Here is an 18,719-nt window from a genome sequence, read left to right as displayed (position 1 = left end):
TATTATCGTCTGAAAACCTAATTTCCAGTAGTAAATTATACTGTTAGATGAGATACAGTCAGTTGTATGGATAATTTCTTGCAGTAAGTTACATATTGTCATGTAAGCTACTTTCTTGAACTAATATCTTTGTTATTACTTCACCGGTCAGCTGTTATTCGGTGATCTATTTTAATATTTCTTTCCATAATTAGAATTATCATATTTAGAAATTACGACGTTTACTTTCTCAGAGGCTCTTTGTAGGTTACTGCTCTTTTATCAACCCTTGATATAAGCCCCTTTGTACCATCGTACTACTTACTGGTCGTTATGAAGAACTCCTGTGATGTTCAACGTGCTGCACGTGCTGGCCTCGAGCTTTCCGTCACGATTTACGCGGGACTCATGTGATGATGGGGGAACGATCGAATATAGGAAGAGCTTGGCGCTGTCGGTTGTTGTATATTTTGATACCTCGGGCGAAAAAAGAAACTGGTCTGAAACGAGACTAAAAAAGAAGGAACAACAAAAACAAACACTACATTATGTAAATACAACCAGTTATTACCAATTCAATGTTTTAGCAATTTTCACTCATATCTTCCTTTTGAGATGTTTTGACTTGGCGCCACAATTATCATGGAAGTTTCAAGAACGTTTTTTGCAAGTCTAAACCAAGACTAATACGGAGAATAAACCGTGCCGCAACGGTCACCACGGCAACCACGTCAATATTTGTGTGGCGTGATTCACAGTATTACCATATAACAGTACAGAAAAAAGCTCCGAGTTCGCTGCTCTGAAATTATTTTTAAGCTTTACATGCTGTAAAAAAAGTGAGTGCCAAAATTTAGAATTTACTAGCAGGTTGTTCTAGACAGCCTTAATTCTCAGAGATTGAGGTTCGTGTTACTGATTTTTGTGTAACATTAATATAAATTAGTTATTTCTGAATTTTTTTAAGCAGGGGTGTTGATAACCTAGAAGGCGCTTTTTCTTCGTTCTTTTTTTAACTTGAATTATTTACGTGAATTGAAAACTGAGGAAACGAAATTATTAGAGAGCTGAAATGGAATTTTGTAAAATGCTTTTTTTTTGTATTTAACAGGATGTTCTGTTTTATCTTTAGTTTACGTTAATCTTTTTTATTTCGAGACTATGATATATAGTTATAACGATTACATAAAATAGGTAATCCTCTTAAACACCGTGTAGCTACTGAGCTCTTAAGATCAAAGTCAGTCAAATAAATTAATAAATTCTGCAGAGCACGAAGAGAAGGCCCGGCATGGCCAGGTGGGTTAAGGCATGCGACTCGTAATCCGAGGGTCGCGGGTTCGCATCCCCGTCGCGCTAAACATGCTTGCCCTTTCAGCCGTGGGTGCGTTATAATGTGACGTTGATAAAAGAGTAGCCCGAGTGTTGGCGGTGGGCGGTGATGACTAGCTGCCTTCCCTCTAGTCTTACACTGCTAAATTAGAGACGGCTAGCGCAGATAGCCCTCGAGTAGCTTTGTGCGAAATTCAAAAACAAACAAACAAGCACGAAGAGAGTGTATTGAGGTCAACTGTTTAATATACCTTTCTAGCTACAGCGTTTCTTTTCTATCCTATAGATCGGTTCAGGTCCCGCTTTGTCAGAGGACTAGAGATGTACTATTAGCACCATTCGCCATAAAAAGTATATCTCATAAATATGAAGATCGCTAGATCTGTGTATTTAATTTTCAGTTATCAGCGAGAGAATGTTAAGGCTTAATAGGCTTATAAAATGCCTTTACTCACAGGAATGTTAGACTGAAGAGACCTTTAAAATGCCTTTCCTTACTCGCACGAATTATTACGGCTCAGTAGAATTATAGACTGTTTTAACTTAATGTTAAAACTCATCAGAATTATAAAACACTTACTAGCACGAATACTAGAACTCAATAATCTCACAAAATGTTTTTACTAGCAGAAATATTGAAAGTGACCATTTCTCGCAGGAATGTTAAGACTTTATTTATAAAAATCATAAAATGTTCTTACTGGAAAATAAACACACCTCTAAAATTCCCCAATTCCTAGGATTTTAAGAAAGTTTAATTGATTAGGTATATCTGGTTTGAAACTAGCAAGACTAGTTATAGTGTTTTATAGTATAAATCTCTTCTGAAAGAACTGAGGTGGATTTAATGACAGCCTAAGCCTAATTTGATTTGTTTATATTTGTTTGAAACCAGTCTGACCAGCTGAAATGTCATTAAAGATGTAGATGTGTCCTGAAGGAGCTAAGACAGGCAGACCTGATAACAAATTCAGCTTGTTTATTCTTATTTGAAAACAACAAAGCTAGCTAAAGTTCGGAAAAATTTAAGGCAGACGTAATGATAAATTACTTTGAATTGTTTATATTAGTTTGAAAACAGTAAGACAAGCTATACTCTTAAACTGAGTACTGTTTTGAAGAAGCTATGGCAGTCGTAATGCTAAAATAAGCTTATTTTGATTTTAAGTTTCAAAATAAACTTATAGTTCAAGTAATAGGAATGTTCTAAAGAAACTAAGACAGAAAAATATAGCATGTTTATTTCGTTTTTAAAGTGGTCAGACTATTTGTTGTGTCATGTTAAAGATATGTTCTGTGAAGAAGCTAATTCTACAATCGTATGAATGAGAGTGTAGTATATATAACAATATGTCAGACATGCTTTATTTTCTATATCCAGTGCCGACGTGGCCTTGCGCTAAATACCTAGGATTATCAAGCTAGTTGGAGTAAAACAAACACAGCAATGGTTGATAAGGTATTTACATTATTAAATCGCACGAAGAAAGGAAAACCTATGGTATTTCGTGTTATCAGTGCGGTATCAGCTTGTAAAGTCAAGCGGCAATAACCACACCAAATCTACCGACAAGCGAAACGGGCTCATTCTCTGCATGTGTGTAGAATTTGTTTTTCTTCTGGGTAGCAGTTCTCAATCTATTGATGTACAGTAACAACTTTTATATTGCTAAACATGTATTGAATGTATACACGTATATATGTGTGTGTGTGTTCTTAGTGCAAGCTGCCTTTTTTTCTGGAGATAGTTGTCTGAGAAGTTGTCTTAAGTGCTAGCAAAGTTAAAGAGATTCTGAAGCTACGCTTTTTGTTTACACCTTTTCAACGAAATTTGTATTATATCGAAAATATAGGTTGTGGGATTACTACAATAATGTAGTAATTTTAGTTAATTACGGTACGCTAGCAAACACTTGTTGTGAACTCTGGTTTCAGTTAAACAGAGAAAGAAAATATAATTCTGTAGTGTTTTTTTACGTACGTAAAAATTCGGTTAAAGAAGACGATAATAAATTCACGTATTTTGAAACTCTATTACGAGCTTTAAACGACTATCAACATCATTTTGTTACTTAGAGCCACGTCTAATATAACCATCGGATTACTGACTTCACTTTGTTTTGAAAATAAATTTATCATTTACTTAAATACAGAGAAGTCGTTGCCTTTGTTTGTCAGAAGTTTCAATCTGCCACAGTGGACATTTTCTTTCTTTTTGTTGGTCTGATGGTATTTTTCGTTTTGTTGCTGTTTTTACTGCAGTAAGTTTCAATTAAACTCAGTAAACAAAGTGCTATTGACAAATAGTAATTATATTAGTTTATAATACGAAATGCAACTCAGTAAATAATATTGATTTAAAACTGTTGAATATAAGCTTCTATGATCAACAAAGTTTCAAGGATTGATGAAAGAACAAAAATATTCTTTATTGGATCTTAAATATTGGAAGATTCCGATAAGTGTCCTTTATAAGGATTTGTTTGTTTGTTTGTTTTGGAATTTCGCACAAAGCTACACGACGGCTATCTGTGCTAGCCGTCCCTAATTTAGTAGTGTAAGACTAGAGGGAAGGCAGCTAGTCATCACCACTCACCGCCAACTCTTGGGCTACTCTTTTACCAACGAATAGTGGGATTGACCGTCACATTATAACGCCCCCACGGCTGGGAGGGCGAACATGTTTGGCGCGACCGGGATGCGAACCCGCGACCCTCAGATTGCGAGTCGCACGCCTTAACACACTTGGCCATACTGGGCCCTTTATAAGGACAACCTACATGATCACAATCTAATAAAGTAACAAGTTACTAACATTCACGAAAGGAACAAAAGTATCCTTTATTGGAGCTCAATTCACGAAAGATCCTGATAAGTGTCCTTTATAAGGAGAACTTATATAATCACAAACTAACAGGGTAACAAGTTACTAACGTTCACGAAAGGAACAAAAATATCCTTTATTGGAGCTTGATTAATGGAAGATTGTGATAAGTGTCCTTTGTGAAGGGAACTTATATAATCGAAGTTTAATAAGGTAACACGTTAATAAATTGAAAAGTAAGTTTTTTTAAGATTTTTGGCAACTTTTAGAATATTCAATATTTTCTTCTGTTTACGACCTGATCTTTGTCTTTATAATGTAACCTTCATCACTGTCTGTCAGAGATACTTCGAAATAATCTGTTTTGAAATCAAGAATTTCTGTTGGGTTATACTTTGCAAAATAAAGGAAAGTTTTTAATGCTGTTTATTTAATATCCCGTAGATTATATATTATATTAAAAATAACCACCAGCGTTTTCTCAATAACCTTTTCTTTGTTATTGGTTCCTGAAAGTATAGTATGTATCACTATTTACTTGTACTAAAAAAAATTATAACTTTCAAAGTGAATTAATATCACAAGAAATTTAAAGGTTTGAGATGCTATCAAAATAATTGTAAGCAACGTGGTTATTGCTTAGAATTTTGTGTTACCAAGTGGCGGCCCACATTTGACTGACCAAATAATTTCATCCAACTTCCATAATTAATTGAGTCTCCATAGAAAAATGCATTATTACAACACTAATATCAATGCTTATGGAGTGTCGCGATTTATAATGATATTAGAAAACAATTTGCCCTCGGGCACATCATTGATCAAAGGTTCGATCACTCTGAGTGTAAACCATTACGAGTTTACTAGTTTCTAAAGAGGGGACCAAATTTTCTGTGAAATGTTTCTACGAACAGTAATTACTGAAACTTAACTTTAAGCAGGTCACTGGATGGTGAGCTCAATTCCTGGTGAGCTGATGGTCGACTAAGGTTTAATATGTCAGGTTTTCGAAGAGTTCGCGTCTTGTTGCCCCAAAAGTGCGAATCGGCAGTGGATACTTCATAAAATTAAGAATGATTAATTCACATAGTTTTTGTGTAGTTTTGCAGAAAAATCAGAAACAAACAAACTGTGTGTCGGCCCGAAACTCACAGAGACATGCGTGAATAAACAAATAAGGCTTCAGAACAATAAATGATAATGTCGAATTACTAGAGTAGATAAACTGAATTAATTCTAAGTAGTTCATATGTACTTACTAATATACAACCATTTATCATTTAGTTACACTTCTCCGAAGCTACTTGGTTAACATAAATATACAGTGTACTCAGGCAGCATTGGTTTTTGTAGTATATTGTTTAGTACGGATAAAACGTATCTAAAAATGTTCTATGATTATAAAACCACCGTATTTTGGACACTACAACGAAACATGTCTCGAAAATAAAAACAAGATTTTATTTTCGTCTACTATCATAAATATAAAAAAATAAAATATATTCAAATATGAACACATTAATCACCTTAGTGCTTAATGGTTAAAAATAACAATAGATAAACAGATGTTATTTAATACAAAAAGTATAACATGACCATGATTAGAAGTAAACTTTAGGAGTAAACTGATCTCCTGATAAGTGTGAGTGTTGATAATTAGTATAGTTTTTAATTGTTAATGTAATATCTGAAATTACTATTACTTCTTTTTTTGGGTGTGCAAAACATGGGAAGTTAAATAGTTATATAGGAAGCGAATTTCCATCTCTTAATCTCAGGTATTGGGAAACTTGTTTTATTATCCATGAATATCAAGCTAGAATTGAAATATGTAGGTAAACAATTTTTCATTTTCTATAATCAGGTGTGGTCATAATCGATCATAGCAATCTTTCCGAAAAGCGAGTATCAAAACGACTTGTACTCTTAATTATTAAATATAATTTATCAACATTTTGTTGTATTTTCACAACTGCTTTCTACTTAATTAATTGAGTCGGATGTGTCTACAGCGAATATTGAAATTATTAGGCGCTGAAAAGACCATCTCGTCGTTTGAGGCTACATCCTCTGGAATCAGGATACACATGCATTTAGAGCACGTGACTATCCATAGACGTTAGAAACAACCGTACGCTAACAGAACAGAAATAATATAGGGTATTTCAGTGGCTATACCAGGTCAGAGGCAAAATAACCGATACGATTTGAACGTCACTTTGAAGTAAAATATCTCTGTATTAATATTTTCTGGTCAAAAATAAACTAACTATATAAATCAGGATAAAAAAAAATTAAAGTATACATTAATGAATTCAGTCCTAGTTAACAAATAGCTTAGAATATTTAATGTCCTAAATAAATACATAAGTAAACTAAAACGTATAATGATTAGAATACAAGAAATCACGACTTGGTTATTTCGCTCTTAAAGAAATTTTCAACCGTAATTCATTGGTGCTTGAACCAGGGATAAAATTTCTCCCCCTTTGCATTGGCCTAAAATGTTTGGCGTAAATACAACCGTTATAGCAAATGTTAAAAAGACGTTGTAACAGTAATACCACTTAAGGAAATTTCGTGAAATTAAGATAGCATAATGCACATTGCAATGTAAACATGATTAATGAAAGATAAACAGCTGGTAATCAATAGTCTTTTTCTCTCACTGTTTTTTTCAAAGAAATTGCCTTATTGAATAGAGAAGTAGTCTTAGGAAAACTAACCTATTTAAACTACGCTAGCTATCACTAATTTTGAAGTAATATATTAGGGGGAAAGCAGCTAGTAAACATCACCCCACGCTGACTCTTAAACTACACTTTACCAACAAAAGTGTGATAGTTCTTCACGTTGTAACGTCGTATGCGGTTACAAGGGCGAGTATGCTCAGTTTAATCATTGGAGAACCTATAAGCCATGCCTTTTCTATCTAAAAACATTCGTAGATAATTTTAGAAAGGGGAAACCTGCATGTTTTTTTGAAGTTTCGTTTTATATGTTACCTTTACAAACACATTAGTTTCCTAAATTTCTTTGGTAGATCCTAGTGTAAAAACACCTTAGAGCAATTTGTTCTTTAGGAAATTTTAACGCTTTTCTGTAGACAAAATTCCACTTTTTCATAGTATTCCCTTCAAGTTTAGAAAGGTGTGTAAATAGAGAACGGTCCTGAAAAGTAAACCCTTCATTCGTTTTGAGTCTGCAATTTAACCAAAATCTATTTTTCTCTGTGTGTAATTTTTTCTTGTCTTTTATGTTTTCTTTCTTATCAAATCTTATATCGAGTTTGCGTACCAATGTTGTGGTCGTACAATTCACGTTTAAAGTGCTTACCATGTTTCTGGTAGGTTAGTAGTACATTTACGAAATGACAATCCTAAAATTCAAGACTCGATTCCCCACGGTTTACAGAGCACAGAGTTACAGAGCAAAATGAAACTACTGAGAACATTTCGCAGTATAGGAGATAATTATTTTATGTGGAATAATATACAAGCCAAACGAACAATAACTCGGGTAATGAACTAATAATGTTACACATTGATATATCCCTCGTTATCCTATACTTTTCTTTTTGCCATTGAATATACCATGAATATACCATAGGCTTTATAAGGTTAAGGTTTAGATTATATTAGACGTTGAAACTCCTTAGTTTTGTGAAACACAGGATACAGTGTATTGTATTAACAATTCAGTAGCAAGTGTTCTAGAAATACATATTTATTTCTGGTCAGTAAAACTGGACGAAGCGTATTTTTTATTCACAGGACCTTACCAATATTGCGCTAAAAATTTCTGAAAAAAAACAACCGTTGTACACACAAACATTTTTGTTTGTTGTCTGGAGTATTTTTAATGAAAAGGATGGTTTGGTTAGATAGAACTGAATTCACTGCCGCACAATATAAGCCACATCTGTGTATCGTACTTGTTTCTGACGTGACGTAAACGATTTATCCTATACTCAGAACACTTTACTTGATTCTACTACTTGTCCACACACGTGACTTTTTTCTGTGAAATACCGTAAATGTTGGGACGTGGATCGAAATATTTTGAACAAGATGAACAAATGTTTTAATCAAATCTTACCACCCTGGGAATACAATTCTGGATTTTAAGTGCTTAAGAAGTGGGTATCATGTTTTAGATGGATGCCTGAAAATATGAAAACAACAACATACTAATAAATTTTAAAGATCATGGTGTAAAGTTACCTGTAACGTGGGATCGTTATAACTTATAAATAAAGTGCGATTAAAAGTCAAGATCCTTTGTAGTTATTTAGATTTAAGGTCTATCAGAGTTCTTAGGAGAGTGAAATATAATTAGAAGTGTCCAGAAACTGAGTTTCTCTTGAGCCCGCTCGCGAAAGTGAGTTAAGTTAATCAAAAGAAGATTAGAATTTTGAGCTGAAGGTTGAAGTAATTAAACACTTCCTACAGCCTTTTCATAATAATGGTTTGAGCTACTCTAACGTAAGTGGGTGGGTGACTTAGTAGCGTGGTGGTTGAGTGTGAGCGTTAGGGTAAAAAAAAACAACTCGAGACGTCTGGAAAAACCATGTATGGTATGTGGAGAGCCGGAAACAGGAAACCGGAAGAAGGAAAGAGAGGTTGTGTGCTGATTGCAGAGTGTACTAAGACTACAACAAAGGTGACCAGTTTCGGACTTAAAAAAAATTAAACCGTGATGGAAAGAAGGAAACCTATTCACATGCACTGAATAAGGTTGGTCATTGTAGTATGATGTCATTGACCAAACCAGTTTACCTCCCCCTTCCCCAAACATGACCTTATGTCACTGGCGCCAACCATTGAAAGTCCTTTAGATGCACAAGCATTCAATTGGACAATTTAATGTTTGTAGAGAAATAAATAAAACAAAAAAAAATAAACAAATGAAGCTGGTCTTGATACTATTAAAGTACACATTGCTCTAAGCACCATATCCAAATAAAGTTATCAAGAATAGTTTGTTTTGTTTGTTTTGGAATTTCGCACAAAGCTACACGAGGGCTATCTGTGCTAGCCGTCCCTAATTTAGCAGTGTAAGACTAGAGGGAAGGCAGCTAGTCATCACCACCCACCGCCAACTCTTGGGCTACTCTTTACCAACGAATAGTGGGATTGACCGTCACATTATACACCCCTATGGCTGGGAGGGCGAGCATGTTTAGCGCGACGCGGGCGCGAACCCGCGACCCTCGGATTACGAGTCGCATGCCTTACGCGCTTGGCCATGCCAGGCCCTATCAAGAATAGAATAAAGATTTTCGAAAAATTTTACTTTGATTTACACGCATGGAAATTATTTTCATTTTTCTCTTTTATTTTGCTTTATATATTCGAGGGTTTCGTTAGCACTTAGAACACGAATAAAGCAACAAACTCGAACATACCTGCTGTATCATTCTTTATGGATACTTTCTGCAGGATGTATTTGTTATTTTACTCACAAGTTGGGATTGTTTCTATACAGGAGGGGTAATTTTAGATAATACTTTTCTACTCAATGCACAACTTCTAACTATTCAGGATTTCGATAAGAAAACTCACTCTTCACAAGGTAGCAGTCCAACTATACTGATGAATGTACAAGATATAAGATATATTCTACTTCTGGTAGCTTATGTGATGATACGTCTTCCAAGATATTTTCTACCTCTTACAATCTATGTGATGAAATGAAATATCTTCCAAGATATTTTCTACCTCTTACAATCTATGTGATGAAATGAAATATCTTCCAAGATATTTTCTACTTCTTACAGTCTAAGTGATGATACGTCTTCCAAGATATTTTCTACTTCTTACAATCTATGTGATGAAATGAAATGTCTTCCAAGATATTTTCTACCTCTTACAATCTATGTGATGAAATGAAATGTCTTCCAAGATATTTTCTACCTCTTACAATCTATGTGATGAAATGAAATGTCTTCCAAGATATTTTCTACCTCTTACAATCTATGTGATGAAATGAAATATCTTCCAAGATATTTTCTACTTCTTACAGTCTAAGTGATGATACGTCTTCCAAGATATTTTCTACTTCTTACAATCTATGTGATGAAATGAAATGTCTTCCAAGATATTTTCTACCTCTTACAATCTATGTGATGAAATGAAATGTCTTCCAAGATATTTTCTACTTCTTACAATCTATGTGATGAAATGAAATGTCTTCCAAGATATTTTCTACCTCTTACAATCTATGTGATGAAATGAAATGTCTTCCAAGATATTTTCTACTTCTTACAATCTATGTGATGAAATGAAATGTCTTCCAAGATATTTTCTACCTCTTACAATCTATGTGATGAAATGAAATGTCTTCCAAGATATTTTCTACTTCTTACAATCTATGTGATGAAATGAAATGTCTTCCAAGATATTTTCTACTTCTTACAATCTATGTGATGAAATGAAATGTCTTCCAAGATACTTTCTACTTACAGTCTATGTGATGATACGTCTTCCAAGATATTTTCTACTTCTTGCAGTTTATGTGATGATACGTCTTCCAAGATAGTTTCTACTTCTTACAGTCTACGTGATGATACGTCTTCCAAGATATTTTCTACTACTTACAGTCTATGTGATGATACGTCTTCCAAGATATTTTCTACTTCTTGCAGTCCATGTGATGATACGTCTTCCAAGACAGTTTCTACTTCTTACAGTTTATGTGATGATACGTCTTCCAAGATAGTTTCTACTTCTTACAGTCTACGTGATGATACGTCTTCCAAGATATTTTCTACTTCTTACAGTCTATGTGATGATACGTCTTCCAAGATATTTTTTACTTCCTACAGTCTATGTGATGATACGTCTTCCAAGATATTTTCTACTTCTTACAGTCTAAGTGATGATACGTCTTCCAAGATATTTTCTACTTCTTACAATCTATGTGATGCTACGTCTTCCTTGAGTTGTTGATTTTCTTTTATCAAAGTGTGAACTTTTGTTTGGAGTCACGTGACAACAAAGGTGCTTTGTTTTAAGCTGGAACGTAATTTCAAAACATCACTAAAACTTATACATATGCAAGATTTACGTAATGATTTTGGATTCATTATTAACATACTAAACTGCACAAACACAGGTTCTTTCAGTCCTTCTTTAATTTCTTTGTTTGTATTTCTCTTGGAGTTACAGTAGCTATTATCACCGAATTAGGTTTGATATTAAGCTAATCTTTTATCGGCATGCGTCCTTTTAAAGTTCCCTTTTCAACGAGTATTTATATAAATTTTGAAATCTGATACTTCGCAACTACACAGTCCGGCTTAGTAATATACATCGCGATTTTAACTTTGCATACAATAAACACGTAAAAAATCTAGTACCTTGATTCACGAAAAACACAGTGTAGTTTCACGTAACACATCTGTAAATACGTGACTAATTTCTTTAGTGAAAAACTGATTGGCAACAGTGACGTCACTGCTAGATATGATAGGTTACCTTTTCTTAACCTGGCTTGGCATGGCCAGATGGTTAGGACATTCGACTCGTAATCCGAGAGTCGCGGATTCTAATCTCAGTCGCACCAAACATGTTCGCCTTTTCAGCCGTGGGGTAGTTACATTTAACGATCAATCCCACCATTTGTTGGTAAAAGAGTAGCCCAAGAGTTGGCGGTGGGTGGTGATGAGTAGTTGTCTTCCCTTTAGTTTATGACCCTACATTATTACAGTGTCTAAAGACACTGCAGAGCACTACTTACTCCTTGTATCGTCCGCCCCTGGAGACATGTCCAAACACGATCCAAAGATCCCTGCATCGTTCATCTTGTCCAGACGTATTCTTTATCACTCTGAGTTTAAACTGTTGACAGGTTTAGTTCTTTGTTTTGACCAAAAAGATGTTTGAAGCCTGTAAGACGGAGTACATTGTGTAATATTATTAATAAAAACAAAAGTAAATTAATATTACGTAACAAAATTCTCGTCTAAAGTCCTGTATAAGCTCATCTAATGAAGGATATTTCACTTTTAATATCTAATAGTATTGTGAAACCCAACTTTAAGATAAACCATGTTTGCTTCAACTTATATTAAACTTCTGATTTAACAATATCTATTATCAAATGAATTATTTCATTTTTCTGATCTACCAAGCAAATAAAATTAATACAATTGTTGCATAGTTAGTCAACTTTTACCATATTCATGGAAAGATATTAATACCAAATTACTCTAGACTCCAAATTATTTCATAAACGGTAATAATACTAGGTGGCGCAAATATATCTGGTTGAGCCAAAATTCATTTCTTCTCAAAGAGAGAATCTGCAATCTATGCTGTTTGTTTCTTAAAGCTGTTTTGTGCAAACTCATTTTTAACATGGTTTTACAGCACTGTATTTTAATCAACGTGATTATCGTAATGCACACTTAAGTAACTCGTGAAAAGACAAATACCTAATAAAGGCTTGTTTGTTTTGAATTTCGCGCATTGCTACACGAGGGTTATCTGTGCTAGCCATCCCTAATTTATCAGTGTAAGACTAGAGGGAAAGCAGCTAGTCATTACCACCCACCGCCAACTCTTGGGCTACTCTTTTACCAACAAATAGTGGGATTGTAATTCTATTATAAGTTAGTTTTTCACTCGTCCATAAATTTATTGTTATACAATTCAATAATGAAATCACCATAACCTACAATATCTCAATACCGAATGAACATAAAATCGGTTCTGATTCAATTCTATGGTCATTAACTGCTTTTTTGCTGTTATATGTACTAAAAACTAACTAATTAATAACTGTTATAAATAATACAAACTCTTTTACCGTTATTTACTTCACAGTCAGTTACCGTTCTTTAGTTATTATACATACTACACAGTCAGTTACCGTTCTTTAGTTATTATGCATACTACACAGCCCGTTACTATTCGTTAGTTATTATGCATACTACACAGCCCGTTACTATTCGTTAGTTATTATGCATACTACATAGACTGTTGCTGTTCCGTAGATATTATACATACCGTAGAGTCTGTTAATGTTCTATTGTTATTAAACATACTGCACACTCTGTTAATGTTCTTTTTTATTATACGTACTACACAGTCTCTTAATGTTCTTTAATTATTATACATACTACACTCTGTTACCGTTGTTTAATTATTATACATAATACACAGTTATTATACATATTGCACAGTTTGTTACTGTTCTTCAGTTATTATACGTACTACACAATCTTTTAATGTTCTCTAGTTATTATACATACAATACAGTCTCTTTCTGTTCTTTAATTATTATATATACTACATAGTCTGTTATTATTCCTTAGTTTGTACAGTACCTACTGTACAGTCTGTTGCTATTCTTTAGTTATTATACGTACTTCACAGTCTCGTACTGTTATTTCGTTAATATACGTACTACACACTCTGTTACAGTTTTTAAGTTTGTACACGTACAACAAAATCTGTTAATGTTCTTTAGTTATTATACATACTACACAGTCTATTACTGTTCGTTAATTATTATACATACCACACAGTTTGCCAGTGTTCCTTAGTTACTATACATACCGCACAATCTGTTAATGTTCTTCATTTATTATACATACTACCCATTCTTTTAAAGTTATAAAGTTATTATACACGCTAAACAATCTCTTATAACTCCTTAATTACTATACATATTGCAGTGTCTGTTACAGCTCCTTAATTACTATACATACTGCAGTGTTTGTTACAGCTCCTTAATTACTATACATATTGCAGTGTCTGTTACAGCTCCTTAATTACTATACATACTACCCAGTCTGTTAACGTTCTTTAGTTATTATACATACTATAAAGTGTTTTACTGTTCGTTAGTTTCTATACATACTATACTATCTGTTACTGCTCTTTAGTTATTATACATGCCACACAATCTGTTAATATTCCTTAAGTATTATACGTACCACACAATCTGTTAATGTTCTTTAGTTGCACAGTCTATTAATGTTTTCGGTTAGTCTATATGCAACACAATCATTATTTTTTTAGTTACTATACATATTGCGCAGTCTGTTACTGTTCTTTAGTTATAATACATGCTACAGTCTGTTGCTGTTCTTTAGTTACTATGCCTACTAAACAGTCTGTTACTTTTCGTTAGTTGTTATACATACTACACAGTCTTTTACAGTTCTTTCGTTTTTATACATACTTCACAGTTTGTTACTGTACTTTAGTTATTATGTATACCACACAGTCTCTTACTGTACTTTAGTTATTATGTATACCACACAGTCTGTTACTATACTTTAGTTACTATACATACTTCACAGTCTGTTACTATACTTTAGTTACTATACATACTTCACAGTCTGTTACTGTACTTTAGTTATTATGTATACCACACAGTCTGTTACTATACTTTAGTTACTATACATACTTCACAGTCTCTTACTCTTCTTTAGTTACTATACATACTTCACAGTTTCTTACTCTTCTTTAGTTACTATACATACTTCACAGTCTGTTACTGTACTTTAGTTATTATGTATACCACACAGTCTCTTACTCTTCTTTAGTTACTATACATACCGTACAGTCTGTTAATGTTTAGTTATGAAACATACTACACAGTCCTTTACCGTTCTTCAGTTATTATATATATTGCACAGTTTGTTAATGTTCTTTAGTCACTATTCATACTGCACAGCCTATTAATGTTATTTTTAGTTACTATATATACTGCGCAGTCTATTACTGTTCTTTAGTTATTATACACACTACACAATTTGTTACTGTTCCTTAGCTGCTATACATATTGCACAAGCTGTTAATCTTCTTTAGTTATTATACATACTACATAGTCTTTTACCGTTCTTTATTACACAGTTTGTCACTATTCTTTAGTTATTATACACTCTACTCAGTTTGCCACTGTCCTTTAGTTATTATACATACTACATAGTCTTTTACCGTTCTTTATTACACAGTTTGTCACTGTTCTTTAGTTATTATACATACTACTCAGTTTGCCACTGTCCTTTAGTTATTATACATACTACACAGTCTTTTACCGTTCTTTATTACACAGTTTGTTACTGTTCTTTAGTTATTATTCATACTACTCAGTTTGCCACTGTTCTTTAGTTATTATACATACTACACAGTCTTTTACCGTTCTTTATTACACAGTTTGTTACTGTTCTTTAGTTATTATACATACTACACAGTCTTTTACCGTTCTTTATTACACAGTTTGTTACTGTTCTTTAGTTATTATACATACTACTCAGTTTGCCACTGTCCTTTAGTTATTATACATACTACACAGTCTTTTACCGTTCTTTATTACACAGTTTGTTACTGTTCTTTAGTTATTATACATACTACACAGTCTGTAATTGCTCTTTAGTTATTATACCTACTACATAGTCTGTTGCTGTTCTTTAGTTACTATACATACTACACAGTCTTTTACTGTTCTTTATTACACAGTTTGTTACTGTTCTTAATTATTATACACACTACACAGACTATTACTGTTCTTGGGTATTATACATACTACACAGTCTGAAGCTGTTTTTTAGTTATTATTCATACTACACTGTTTGCTACTGTTCTTTAGTTATTATACACACTACACAGACTATTACTGTTCTTGGGTATTATACATACTACACAGTCTGAAGCTGTTTTTTAGTTATTATTCATACTACACTGTTTGCTACTGTTCTTTAGTTATTATACATACTACACAGTCTGTAACTGTTCTTTAGTTATTATACAGAGTACACAGTCTTTTACAATTCTTTAGTTATTATGCATACTATACAGACTATTACTGTTCTTTAGTTATAATACATACTACATAGTCTGTTGCTGTCTTTAGTTACTATAATGCTACAAGTCTGTTACTGTTTTTTAGTTATTATGCATATTGCACAGTTTGCTACTTTTCTTTAGTTATTATACATACTACACAGTTTGTTAATGGTATTTAATTATTATACATACTACACAGTCTGTTACCGTCTTTTAGTTATTATAAATAGTACGCAGTCTGTTACTGTTCGTTTGGTATTATACATATTGCACAGTTTGTTAATGATATTTAGTTATTATACATACTACACAGTTTGTTAATGGTATTTAATTATTATACATATTACACAGTCTGTTACCGTTATTTAGTTATTATAAATAGTACGCAGTCTGTTACTGTTCTTTTGGTATTATACATATTGCACAGTTTGTTAATGATATTTAGTTATTATACATTCTATTCAGTTTGTTAATGGTATTTAATTATTATAGATACTTCATAGTCTGTTATAACGTCTTTAGTCCTGAAACGTACTACTCAGTTTGTTACTGTTCTTTTGGTATTATACGTACTACACAGTCTCTATGTTTTCTAGCTCTTAGAAATTTTAGAGAGTCTGTATATGTTATAAACGCTATTTTTCTGTGTGTTCATTCTTGATTATATAAATGCTAAAAGGTTCTCCAGCTGTTATCAAAATTACTATGTGTGTTCACTGTCTATTATAAATACTGTACGTTCTGTTGGTACTCTGTAGGTGATATAAATACTTAAGAAGTCATTAAATTCTTTGTATCTGTTATAAATACTATCTAGTCTGTCAGTATTTTTTCGTTTATACAAAGAATTACTACAGAATGTGTTAATCCTCTCGAGCCGTCAATAGTTTTATGTTACCGTTGTTTTCTGAGTTTTCTAAATACTATATTGTATGTTAGCGTCCTCTAGCTAACAAATATTGCCCTGTTTCACATTGCATATATTCTAAATAAATAATATAATATCTGTGTTATCCAGCTGTGACAAATACTTCACAGTTGTATATATTATATGTATCTGTATTTTAGTGTTTCCTATCTGTGATAAATATTCCATCATCTGTTGATGTTCATTGTCTCAGATAAATATTTCATGGATTATTTAAGTGTTATTCCTTTTATAAGTGTTGCCCGGTCTTAAGATGTTCTTTGTTTGTTATAAATATTGCATCGTCTCTTTTCGTTCACTGTCTGTTATAAATATTGCGTCATCTGTTATTGTCCATTGCTTGCTATAAACATTTCATCGATTGTTAATGTTATTTGCCTTTTATAAATGTTACATCGTCATTTTATATTCTTTGTTTGTTGTAAATAATACCACATCGATGTTGGTGTTCTATATTTGTTTTAAATGTTAAATCGTGTTGGTGTTATTTGTGTGTTAAAAATGTCTGTGGACTTAGAACACTAGAAACCGAGTATACCATTTTGTAGCATTGTGCTTAATTTCAAACAAACAAACAAATATATAGCACCGTCTGTTGTTGTTATCTATGTGATAGTATAATAGGGCATTTTTTAAGTTACAAGATTAAATTTGGTTGTATTAGATAATCTTATTATTTTCTGACAACTTTTAAGTAAAGGTATAACAGATTTAAATTTTTGTCAGACGTAATTATCGTGTAACGTACGGTTAATTGTAACTGTAAGATATACACTTAAAGGGTTAAAAGTATAGTAATGACAAACGTACTCATTATTTGAAGCTTCAAATTGTTTATGTAGTTATGTGTTTATGTGTTTTGTTAGTATTCATATGTAAAATGTTTGTTGGCATATTTTTTAACAGTACAGGCAGTTTGTATTTTTTCATAAATGCATGAGAAGTTTATTTTTTTTTATCTGATAATTAAATATTTGTAATAATTCACGTGTAAAATTAATAACATCTTTGAGATTTAACGCAAATTATATTTTAGTTCCTTTTCACATGTAATTGCTTAATTGACTTACGCCAGTCGTATCTAGAATAATGTGACGTCAATTGTGACAAAAGAAGTTTCACTGATTATTTTGGGTTGGTTTCTGAGTAAGAGATTAGGGATTTTGTTTTTGCTAATTATAAGTTATGTAGATTATTTAAGTCGTAAAATCTGAAATGACGTCATCTTCTTTCCATGTCCTAGTGATTGCGCAGTCTTGCTACAGTTACAGAGAATCATTATTTAAACAGAAAAGTGTGATAAAGTGTTGCATAGTTACATACATTCATGACAAGGATTTATAAAGAAATACCGTTAACTACAATACACACTCAAAATGGAAAGATCCTTTATATTTACAATTTTTATTCAATAGCTCGGTAGTCTCTGAAACGCTTGACTAACGTTGTGGTAAATAACGGATATTACGAAGGAAATGACGTCAGTATTAATAGCACCAATTTGTTTGTTTAGAATACTCAGGCTAACCGTTTCTAATTTTAAGCTAGAGGAAAATAAGCTAGTTATAATTAACTCCGTCAATTCTGGGATTGCTCTAGTTAATGGGATTTGGCTCTCTCTTCTATAATGCACTCATTAGTCTAAAGTGCAGACCATCGTATTCACAATCTTTCATGGTAACGATTAGGTCACACACAGATCACCTGCGCTAATCTTTTGATAAACAAAATAGTATTGCTCATAAATAGGCGTCGTGTTGACGCATTTAAGGTGCTCATATCTAAGGTACATTATACAGAAATATTCTGTTTAGGTTTCATAACTTCAGCTTGTGGCTTTTGTTATCTCGTTGGA

At 32.8% G+C, this 18,719-nt stretch overlaps 1 protein-coding gene across 2 annotated transcripts in view; it reads left to right on the top strand.

The window, feature by feature from the left end:
- Positions 1 to 18,719, top strand: part of LOC143252099 (uncharacterized) — a 41,435-nt gene that overhangs the window by 14,794 nt on the left and 7,922 nt on the right. The window lies entirely within an intron of this gene.

This window comes from Tachypleus tridentatus, chromosome 1 (assembly GCF_004210375.1).
Source record: "Tachypleus tridentatus isolate NWPU-2018 chromosome 1, ASM421037v1, whole genome shotgun sequence".
Taxonomy (NCBI): domain Eukaryota; kingdom Metazoa; phylum Arthropoda; class Merostomata; order Xiphosura; family Limulidae; genus Tachypleus; species Tachypleus tridentatus.
The sequence above is the reverse complement of the archived record's forward strand: the minus strand, read 5'-3'. Positions and strand labels throughout refer to the sequence as shown.